This window comes from Pristiophorus japonicus, unplaced genomic scaffold, assembly GCF_044704955.1.
Source record: "Pristiophorus japonicus isolate sPriJap1 unplaced genomic scaffold, sPriJap1.hap1 HAP1_SCAFFOLD_47, whole genome shotgun sequence".
Taxonomy (NCBI): domain Eukaryota; kingdom Metazoa; phylum Chordata; class Chondrichthyes; family Pristiophoridae; genus Pristiophorus; species Pristiophorus japonicus.
The window spans coordinates 3746514-3757810 of record NW_027254374.1 but is presented as its reverse complement, the minus strand read 5'-3'; positions in this window follow the sequence as shown (position 1 = coordinate 3757810).

The window sequence follows — 11297 nt, the reverse complement described above, 5'->3', positions numbered from 1 at the left end:
CTTTCCCTATTTATATATCTCTATCTCTTTATCTGTTTCTCGCTCTCCCTCTCTCCCTCTCTCTCCATCTCTCTCTCTCTCTCCATCTCTCTCTCTCTCTCTCTCCCTCTCTCTCTCTCTCGCTCTCTCTCTCTCTCTCTCCATCTCTCTCTCTCTCTCTTTCACCCTGTCTCTCACTTTGTCTTTCTTTATTTCTCTCTCTATCTCGTTCTCTCTATCTCTCTTGTTTCCCCTCACTGTCTTTCACTCTCTGGCTCTCTTTCGCTCGCTCTCACTTTAACTCTTTCTATCTCTCTCACTGTCTCGCTCTGTCTGCCTATCTCCCTCTTACTTTTTCGCTCTTTTGCTCTCTGTCTCTCTGTCTCTCTCTCTCTCTATCTGTCTCTATCTCTCTCTCTCTCGCTCTGTCTACTTCTATCGCTGTCTTTCTCTCTCTTTCTCTATCTCTCTCTCTCTATCTCACTATCTATCTCTCTATCTCTGTCTCTCTATATCACTCTATCTGTCTCTTTCTCTTTTTCCCTCTCTCCCTGCCTCTCTGTCTCTGTCTCTCTCTCACTCTGCCTCTCTCGCTCTCTCTCACACTGTCTTTCTCTCTCTCTCTCTCTCTGTCTCTATCTCTATCTCTCTTTCTCTCTCTCCCTCTCTATATATATCCATATTTTGCTATTTTCTCCATCGCTCTCCCTCTGTCTGTTTATCTCCCCCTATCTCTCTCTCTCTCTATCTTTCTTTCTGAGTCTTCCCCTCTGTATCGCTCTCTCTCTCTGTATTTCTCTCTTTGTGTTTGGCTCTCTCTGTCTGTCTGTCTCGTTCTGCCTTTTTCTTTCTCTCTCTCTCTGCCTCTGTCTATTTTACCCTCTCTCTCTGAGTCTCTCTCTATCTCTCTCTGTCTCTCCAACTATCTCTGTCTCTCTCTGTCTCTCTCTTTCTCTATGTCGCTCTCTCTCTCGCTTTGTCCGTCTGCCTGTGTCTGTCTCTCTCTCTCCCTGTCTCTCTATCTCTCTGTCTCTATTTCTCTCTCTCTCTCTATCTGTGTCTGTCCCTCTCTCTATCTAACTGTGTCTATCCCTCCCTCTCTCTCTCTCTCTCTCTCTGTCTCTCTCTCTCTGTCTCGCTCTCTCGCTGTCTCTCTCTGTCTCTCTCTGCCTATCTCTCTGTCACTCTCTCTGTCTTTCTGTGTAGTTCCGCCTCACTCTCTCACTCTATCTCTCTCTCTCCGTCTCTGTTTTTCTCTCTCTCTAGCATCCCACGTTAGCTGTCACCCTGTCTCTCTCTCTCTCTCTTTCTCTTTCTCTCTTGCTCTGTCTTTCTCTCTCTCTCGCTATCACTCTGTCTTTCTCTGTCTTCCCCGATGACACGCGCTCTCTCTGTTTCTCTCTGTCCCTCTACTGGGATCAAGGTATGGTGTGGCGCCGGGTTCGGTTTCGTTTTGGGCCGGGTTTGGTTCGGTTGGGGTCAGGTTTGTTTCGGTTGGGTTCAGGCAGGTTAGATGCAGGAAGAAAGCTCCCAATGTTGGGGAATTCTAGAAACAGGGGATCACAGTCTAAGGATAACGGGTAAGCCATTTAGGACCGTGATGAGGAGAACCTTCTTCACCCAGAGAGTGGTGAACCTGTGGAATTCTCTGCAACAGAAAGTTGTTGAGGCCAATTCACTAAATATATTCAAAAAGGAGTTAGATGAAGTCCTTGCTACTCGGGGGATCAAGGGGTATGGCGAGAAACAGGAATTGGGTACTGAAGTTGCATCTTCAGCCATGGACTCATTGAATGGCGGTGCAGACTAGAAGGGACGAATGGCCTACTCCTGCAACTATTTTCTATGTTTCTATGTTTCTATGTTCTAAGCGAATGGTTTCGATGTGGATACAAACACCATCCTGGAAATGTAGGATCAGGTCAGGGACTTCTCTGTCGTTCTGAGGCCCTCCAGCATGAATATATTTGCTGGGCATGTAAGACCGGTTTTAGGCTCCATTTATATGTTCTTCGATTAATACAAAATATATCACAGTTAATAGAGTGAGGCGATAAATTGAAAGACAGGAATTAGAATTAGTTGTATAGTGTTAATTAATTGTACGTTTTACTGATGATCTTCTTAAACTTTCTCATGTTCACCAGTCAGTCTATTACCTCCTGCAGTATATCCCTATTGTCCTCATTGTGTACTGCACTTCTTCATGTTGTATCATCGATGAACTATTACATGATACAGTATATACGCAAATGTAGTTGATAAATAAATATATAAAAAGTAGTCCTGCTGTCACCGACCCCTGAGGTGGACAGCAGTACAGCACCCTTCACTCTGAACAACAACCAGTCACCAATACTCACTGTTATCTGTCTCTCAGCCATTGTCATGTCCATGCTGCACTGGCTCTTTAATCCTATGGGGTAGAAATTTATGTAGTAGTCTGTTAAGTGATATTTTGTCAAACGCCTTTACAAAATCTGTATCATCAACAACAGTAACTAGATATTTCTACATTTATATATCTAGATTCCCAAGAATGTGTATCATCTGGCATTCATCTACATTAAAGATCACATGCAACAACTGCACAGGCTGCATGTCTCCTATTGTCTACTGTGCATCTACTTTGGAGAAAAGCCTCTTCAATATAGGATGAAAAACATCTGTTTATTGATTAAAAAGAAATAATGATCAGTAAAGGCAGCCACCTATAGCTGTGTGAGTTTTGGGAATTTGTTCAGTAATTTGGAAGGTTAATTAGCGGAGCAGGCTCGAGGAGCCAATTGGGCTACTCCTGCTCGTATTTCTTATGTTATGTCACTTTGTACCGCTGCATTTCAGGAACGTTGGTGAAGATATTATTCATATCAACGACAAGAACCTTCGCCCTGATTACATCAGCCTCACTTTGTGTCACTCCATATCTAACAATTGACCAAATATCCTTAGCTCCTCTCCATCACCCCAATTTCCTCCGAACCTACTCACCGCACCCAATATCCTCAGATCCATCCCACAGAAAATCCTCAGACGCTATCCATCCCGCACAATATCTTCAGCTCCGCCCCACCCCACCCAATATCCTCAGCTCCTCCACACTCCACGCAATATCATCAGCTCCTCCCCACTCCACCCAATATCCTCAGACCCTCCACACCACCCAGTATCCTCAGAACTTCCGCATCCCACCCAATATCCTCAGACCCTCCCCGCCGACCTAATATCCACAGCCCATCCCCACCACTCATAATGTCTTCAGCTCCTCCACACCCCAAACAAATATTCTCAGCTGCTCCTCACCGCACATTTTACTCTCAGCTTATTCCCTCCCAATCTATTATGCTCAGCTCCTCCCCTCCAAATCTAATATCCTCAGCTATATCCTACCAATATTCACTCTATTCTGTTGTACTGAGCGGGTCAGAAACTTATTTAGTGTGAGCTTTTCACCCGAAGGCATATTTTAAAACAACAATATTTACAACGGCTTTTACAACAATGACAGCACCAGCAACCACTTGAAATCCTATAGAGCGTTATGACATATCGGCAAACCACAATATCACCTCATTAGGCAATCACACAACGTTCGATACAGGTTTTAGATAATTTCTCCCCTTTGCATTCTAAACCTCTCCAAAGGAACTACAGTGCTACATTTGCATATGTATGGCTTTGTTATCCTCCATTGCTGCAAAGTGACTTTTGTATCTGTACCCCTAAGATCCCTTTGCAATTCTAACATATCTGTGCTCTTATTTTCCAAGGGTTAAGTAGTGTCATTAGCCCTCCTTTCAAAAGGTACCAACGCACTCTTATCTATTAAGAAAATCGTTTCTGATTTAACAAGCCCATTATGCATGTTTGGTTGCAGTAGAATTAATTAATAGCTTGTAGTTTGTCATGTAGATAAATCTATTTAAAAATATAACTAATCAGAAATGTATGGGATTTTTGGCAACTGCAAAATATGCGGTCATACTTCAGAAACATCAGTCAGTTGCATGGTTATGCATAACAAACAAGCCAAAAGTCAAGGAGAGCTGAAAGGGGTATATGTATTCATTTAAATTTTATTAATTCTAAGTTGTCAATGTATTAACCCTATCCCTCATTCACCATAGCAATATCTGCACTTGCGTCAGGAACATTGCCATTCGTATGGTGCTGAAATCCTGAACGTCCACCTAAATAACTAGAATATTATTCATAATGCAAACAACCAACTTACTAAAAAAATGCCGTAGCTCTTTAGTTCAGGCTATGACAGAGAATTGAACAAAACCGACCCGAATTTGCAACTGCAATCACCTCCATTAATAAACGTGTTCTTCTTGTACCAATACCACCACATGTAACATGTCAGAAATGAAGCACTTATTCACAAGTGCAGTAAAAACATACACAATGTGCTTCACCGAATTAGAAACAAAATACAGGGAACGCTTTGAGTTAACGAAAATAACGATTTCATCTTTCTTCCTGTGCAGGGAAAGCAATCAGAATAACATCGAAATTGTTTTAACATGGTGTCGTAAAGATTTTAATCCCGATTAATTAGTGGGAAATAAACCTCATTATATTCTCAGTTTTTAATCTTCTGTTTCAAAAATATATACCCAATCGACATTATTATGTTCTCAGTTTAAACAATGGAATGTGTGTGTTTCTCTTTAAACAATTGTGGAATCTTCAAACGTAGCCACCTGCCATGTTTATACATATTTACATAATTCTTATTTCTATTAACATTGCACTGGACGTTTAAGAGGAAATCTAATTTACATTTTTACTCGGACTTGTTTGGACGATGGAAAGACAGCCCAAATAAAATAGTTCACAATTGCAAAATAATAGAAATAGAGAGAATGCTGTAATCCTAAACAAAAACAGAAAATGCTAGAACTACTCAGCAGATAAGGCAGCTTCTGCGGAGAGAGAAACAGAGTATTGGTCTGTGACATTTCGTCAGAACTGGAAGACGTTAGAGATGTAAAAGATTTTAACCAGGTGTCGAGGCAGCATTTAACCGCTCCTGCCTTCTACAATAACACAGACCTTCCCTTTTGATCTTTCCTCCCCTCCCAACTTTCTCTGCCTCTGCACCTGATTGAAATCTGTTCTATCGTTAACTTTTTCCAGTTTGGATGAAAGGTGACAAACCTGAAACAATAACTCTCTTTTTTTCTCAAAAACCACTGCCTGTAATGCTGAGTATTTACAGCATTTTCTGTTATTATTTTGGAAAAGAGATGGCTGAGTGGAGATCTGATTGTGGTGTACAAAATTATGACGATCCTGGATAGATTGTATTGGAAGGACCAGTTTCCATTGCCACGTGACCAACATCCAAGGACATAGATTTAAAGTAATTGGGAGCGGTTTAGTTGAGATATGAAGTTTAAATATCGTCACCTAATGGGTGGCGGATATCTAGAGCTCACTGTCTGAAATGTTGGTGCAGGCAGAAAGCCTCACCACATGTAAAAATACTTGGATGTGCAATTAAAATGCATGAACCGACAATGCTACGGACCAACAGCTGGTAAGTGGGATTCGGCTGAATAGCTCTTGGTTGGCTGGTACGGACAAGATGGGACAAAAAGGCCTCCATCTCTGCTGCAAATTTCTATGACTCTATGACCACGCCTGGAATACTGCGTACAGTTTTGGTCTCCTTATGAAGGAGGGATACACTTGCAATAGAGACATGTCAGATAAGGCACATGAGGTTCTCTTATGAAGAAAGGTTGAGCAGATTGGGCCTAAATTTATTGGAGATTCGAAGAATGAGTGGTGTACTTTTGGAACCTCCTAAGTATCTGAGGGGGCTTGACAGAAAAGATACAAACAGGAAGTTTTCTCCCGCGGGGGGGTCTAGAACTAGGGGGCATAGTTTTAGAATAATGGGTCGCCCATTCAAAACGGAAATGAGCAGGAATTTGTGATCTCAGAGGGTAGTGAACTTTTGGAATTCTCCACCCCAGAGAGCTGTTGAGGCTGGGTCATTGTATATATTTAAGGTGGAGATAATCAGATTTTTCAACGATAAGGATTATGGGGAGCCGGCTGGAAAGTGGAGCTGAGGCCAATATCTGATCAATCATGATCTTATTGAATGGTGGAGCAGGCTCGAGCTGCAATGTGGCCGACGCCTGCTCTTAAATCCTACGTTCTTATGTTATGTTAACTGTCAAATCATTTCAAATTCATTTCAAAATCATTTCACTTTACTTGAGGCGTCTGATTCAGAATGTTCATTTTAACGTGTACTTGCCCTTTTGGAAACAGTAAGACGGACATTAGAGCAAGGGTTAGGTTAAATTGAAACAGCAAAGAAAATATAAATTCTGGAAGCACAATATCGAAACGAAACGTGAACCCGACGTGATTTAAACCTGCAGCCTTCTGATTGGAGTCAGACACGCTACCGTTGTATGACGAGTGCTACAATGCTGGCAGCGGATGTTTGCACACATGAATGTTACTCAAACACAGATTTATTTATCCTGCATATGTTGAATATAAATAGGTTACAATCTCCGCCCACTCCCACCGGAAATCACACAGCATCAGAAGCAGCGCTCACCTATTAGTCTCCCTCACACGCCCGCTTCCATCACCTGCTTCCAGCAGACAGCGGCACATCGAGAAAGTTAGAGATGCGGAGAGGTTTAGGGAGATAATTCCAGATCTTCTGGCACAGGCAGCTGAAGGCACGTCCATTAATTGTTGTGAAGTTATATTCACGGAAGCTCAAGAGCGCAGAATTTGTGGAGCGCAGATATTTCGGAGGCTTGTGAGGCTGAAGCATTCGACGATTATATTCAAATGAAAGAATGACTCTCACATTGAAGTCAATGGGAATCAAGGGGGAGACTTTTCACTGGCTGGAGTGATACCTAGCACAGAAGAAGATGGTTTGGTTGTTGGAAATCAGTCATCCCAGCCCCAATGCATCGCAGAAAGATTTCCTTCGGCCAGTGTCCGAGCCGGAACCCTCTTGAGACCCTTCATCAATGATCTTCCCTGCCAAAAGAAGTCAGAAGTGGCTATGTTCAATGAAGATTGCACAGAGCTCAGTACCACTCATAGCTCGGCTGATAATGAAGCAGCGCATTTCCACATGCAGCAAAACCTGAACGACATTTAGCTTCAGCTGATAAGTGGCATGTAACATTCGCATCATACAGTTGCCAGTCAATGCCTATCGACAAGAAGCAAGGTTTGACGACCGCTCCTTGGCATTCAACTGCATTACCGCACCGAATCCCCCACTATCAACATCCGATGGCACATCATTGAACAGAAATATGACTGGACCAGTCACATAAATTGTGTGGCAGCAAGAGCAGGTCAGAGGCTGGGTATTCTGGGGCGAGTGTCTCACCTCCTGACTCTTCAAAGTCTTCCCACCAGCTACAATGCACAAGACAGCATCTTGGCGGAACACTCTCCACTTGCCTGGATGAGTGCAGCTTCAATTACACTCCAGAAGCTCGACAACACTTAGAGCAAAGCAACAGCGTGATGGGTACACCACCCACCACCTTAACCTTTCATTCACACTATCACCGACGTAACGTGGCTGCAGTGTTTGCTATTGCAAACTTGCACTGCGGCAGCTCATGGAGGTTTGTTCTGATGCAACTCCCAAACCGGCGACCTCTGCCCCTGAGAAGGACAAGGAAAGCAGATTCCTGTTAATACCATGATGTAGAAGGTCCCCCGCCCCCTCCCGCAAGTAACATGCGATCCTGACTTGGAAGTATATCACCATTCCTTCATCATGAATGCCTCATAAATCCTGGAAATCCTTCCCTAACAGCACTGCAGGAGCACACACACCACACAAACTTCAGCGGTTCAAACAGGCGGTCCACCACCACATCCTCAAGGGCAATACGGGATGGGCAATAAATGTTGGATTTGCCAGCGACGCCCACATCCTATGAACTAATATTTAAAAAAAACACTGTATTTTATGAGTATGGCTCAAAATGTTTCCTTTCTGGTGACAGAAAAATCAGGGTAATTTTACAAATTTAACAGGACAAGTTACTGCTGCCATGCACAGAAATTAGAATCAGTAATTAAGACAAAATCCCATGGTCCCCATTTTCAGATTCAACGCAGTAAGATTTTAAATAACGTGGACAAATGTGACAGTGAAACGGTTTCGAAATTAAGTGTGACTTGTATTTGTGCCTTAAATTAAACTTTGTGGTTTCTGACTCCCGTTCATGTCTCTTCTTCCTCAGTTGAATGATAAATGAGGGTTTTGACATTGACTGGACTGCAATGCTCCTGATATTTCTCAGCTCATTGCTTATATTGAGTTGTTTATCACCTTCTGATCAGCGTCAGCTTTAGCTCAGCGGATACTTCGCAGCAACAACTTCTTCAGAAGTTCGAATCTGTCTCACTGCGGGCGCTGCCTGGCGTTTTTTTGTCATTTCCAATCCCCTTCTTTGACACCGAACAAATTGCTCTTAACATCGCAGTGCGAGATTTTTAAAGCACACCTATAATAAGTCACAGAACCATTCATATCACAACAGCTACCCGGGTTCCATTGCCGGTTTGGGAATTAACTTTGATATCACCTTTTTTAATTAGAGTCAATTGATTTCATTAAATTAAATGGAAGAAACGTTGCATTTCACAATGGTGTCAAGGAATTTTTTGCACAAAGTGGGAAGCAGCATTTAAGCTGCAGCGGGATAAATTCCTATTCTTCCCGAATTGTTATTTTCTTTGCTGCCTCACAATAGGCTTGCTCTAAAGTCTGGCTCATTTTTTCTCCATGGTCTGATTGATCAGAGCCAGATATACAGGCTGAATGGGGAAAGAGCTGGACATAGACAAGAGGTACTGACAAGGAATAAAAGCACTCTGCGATAAGAAAATTGCCTGATTCCTTATGGTTAGTGAAAGGGCTTTTAATGGTTGATTTCCTTGCACACCTTGGAATTCATTAGAAACTGCGTCATGCTCTGAAGAACACGTTACTCCTCTGGGACGGAGCCAAAGGGCACCTGTTTGTAATCAGGGACATCAACCGACAGTTTATGCAGGCATGGCTAGCACAGTCGGTAGAACACGCGATTTTTAATTGCAAGGTCGTGGATTCGAAATCTTCATTGAGCGATTATCTTTTGCTGAACATTTTGAAGCCTCCGATTCAGATGATTGGGATTGGTCGCGGAAATTGAGAATTTAATGACTTGGAAAAGAACATTTTGTTTGATAAAGCTCCAGTCAGAGAAAAGTTTGTCAAAGGAATTTTTTGCAGAAAATGGGAAGCAGCATTTCAGCCGTTCGCTGCACATTTCTCTCTGTTGTTGAGCTGTGTTGCATTAGCAATGAACATGTTAAACCCGTCTACTGAAAGACAGACGGTGTAAAGTCAGATAGACGATAAAATTCCCTCCATGAGTGAAGTTTCACAAATTATTAAGGTTCAGTTGTTGAACTTTTGACCGTCCTCAGTGACCATTTTAGCATTTCTTTCATTCTGCGAAGCAACGCATATAACAGTAGAATTAAGCCACATTTCAAAACCGGAAACAACTCATTCATTATTTGCGCTGTTCCAGTTCCAGAGCTCAGGGGGTATTTCTCCATCCCTCGGATGTAAGATACCATGTTTCATGGAAACCTCCCCATACACCCAACACAGGCTCAGGAAAACCCCGGAGGAGATGTTATGAAGGTCACTGAGCCTCCAGCAGCATTGAAAAGCTTTTGGACTGAACCGTTCTGAAATAATAAGTTTAAACAGGGGCATTCAATAGTCAAGATGGCCAAGCGATGTCATTTGTACCTGTGGATTCAAATCCCGCTTCTGACATCCTTTCTTTCTAACTACAAACTCATTTATTTTCAACCACTCTGAAGTGCTTTGGGTCATCTATGTCATTTAATTAAAATTACGTCATTTAAATTAAAAACTGTGGTATCACTGAGTGACTTTCAAAACTTCCCTATCCCGTAATCGCTGTGGGTGGCAGTATCATTAGAAAGTGTTTTGTTCATTATTTAAAGGAGCCTTCGAAAATCTCACAGTGCTAATATATAAGCACGTGTATAAAAAGAAGAATGAAAATAACATTACAATCACTGCGCCACATACGAAGTGAGAGAGAGCCGAACATTCTGATGAAGTTGACGCTGTGAGGTAACCACTGAGCTACACGTGACGCCCAGAAACAAAGTCGAAACAACTCAATGTAATGGATGATCTCACAAATATCAACAGCAGTGCTGTCTGATCAACTCCAATCCCGCCCTTGTTATTTATCAGAGGAAGAAGAGACATGAACGGGATTTGACGCCAAAAGTTAATTAGAACGAAATACAAATTACACATAATTTCCAAAACATTTCACTAAAAATTGTTTAACCTTCTTTCAAATCGTAATGCGTTGAATATGGAAATGAGCATCACTAAATAGTATCGTCAATAATAATTCTATTACTCCTTGCACGGGAGGATTTACCTGTCCATTTAAATTTGACAAAAGTTGTCCCAGTTTCCAGGTGTCTTCAGCAATGAACATTATCAATCAGACTTCTAAAATGTAGTGGATTTTATAAAGTGTGTTAAAACTACAAGCCTGATGGCTCCGTGCTAGAATGCGAGGAATATTCGTAATAAGGTGGATGAATTAACTTCACAAGCAGCAATTAATGAATATTACATGAATGGCATCACGGAGACATGGCTCCAGAGTGACCAAGGCTTGGAACTCAACATTGAGGCGTATTCCACATTCAGGAAGGATGGACAGAAAGGATAAGGAGGTGGGGTAGCGTTTCTGGTTAAAGAGGAAACTAACGCAAGAGTAAGGAAGGAGATTAGCTTGGATGATGTGGAATCTATGTGGGTGGAGCTGCGGAATACGAAAGGGCAGAAAACACTAGAGGGAGCTATGTACAGACCACCAAACTGTATTAGTTCGGTTGGGGACAGCATCAAAAATGAAATTAGAGATGCGTGCAAGAAAGGTACATCATTTATCATGGGCGAACTTAATCTACATATAGATTGGGCTAACCAAACTGGTAGCAATATGATAGAGGAAGATTTCCTGGAGTGTTCCAGGGATGGTTTCCGGAACCAATATGTCGTGGAAACAATTAGAGGGCAGGCCATCCTCGACTGAATGATGTGTAATGAGAAAGGACTAATTCGCAATCATGCTCTGGGAGGGCCCTTGGGGAAGAGTAACAATAATATGATAGAATTTCTTTTTAAGGTGGATAGATACACAGTTCATTCAGAGATTAGGATCCTGAACTTAAGGAAAGGT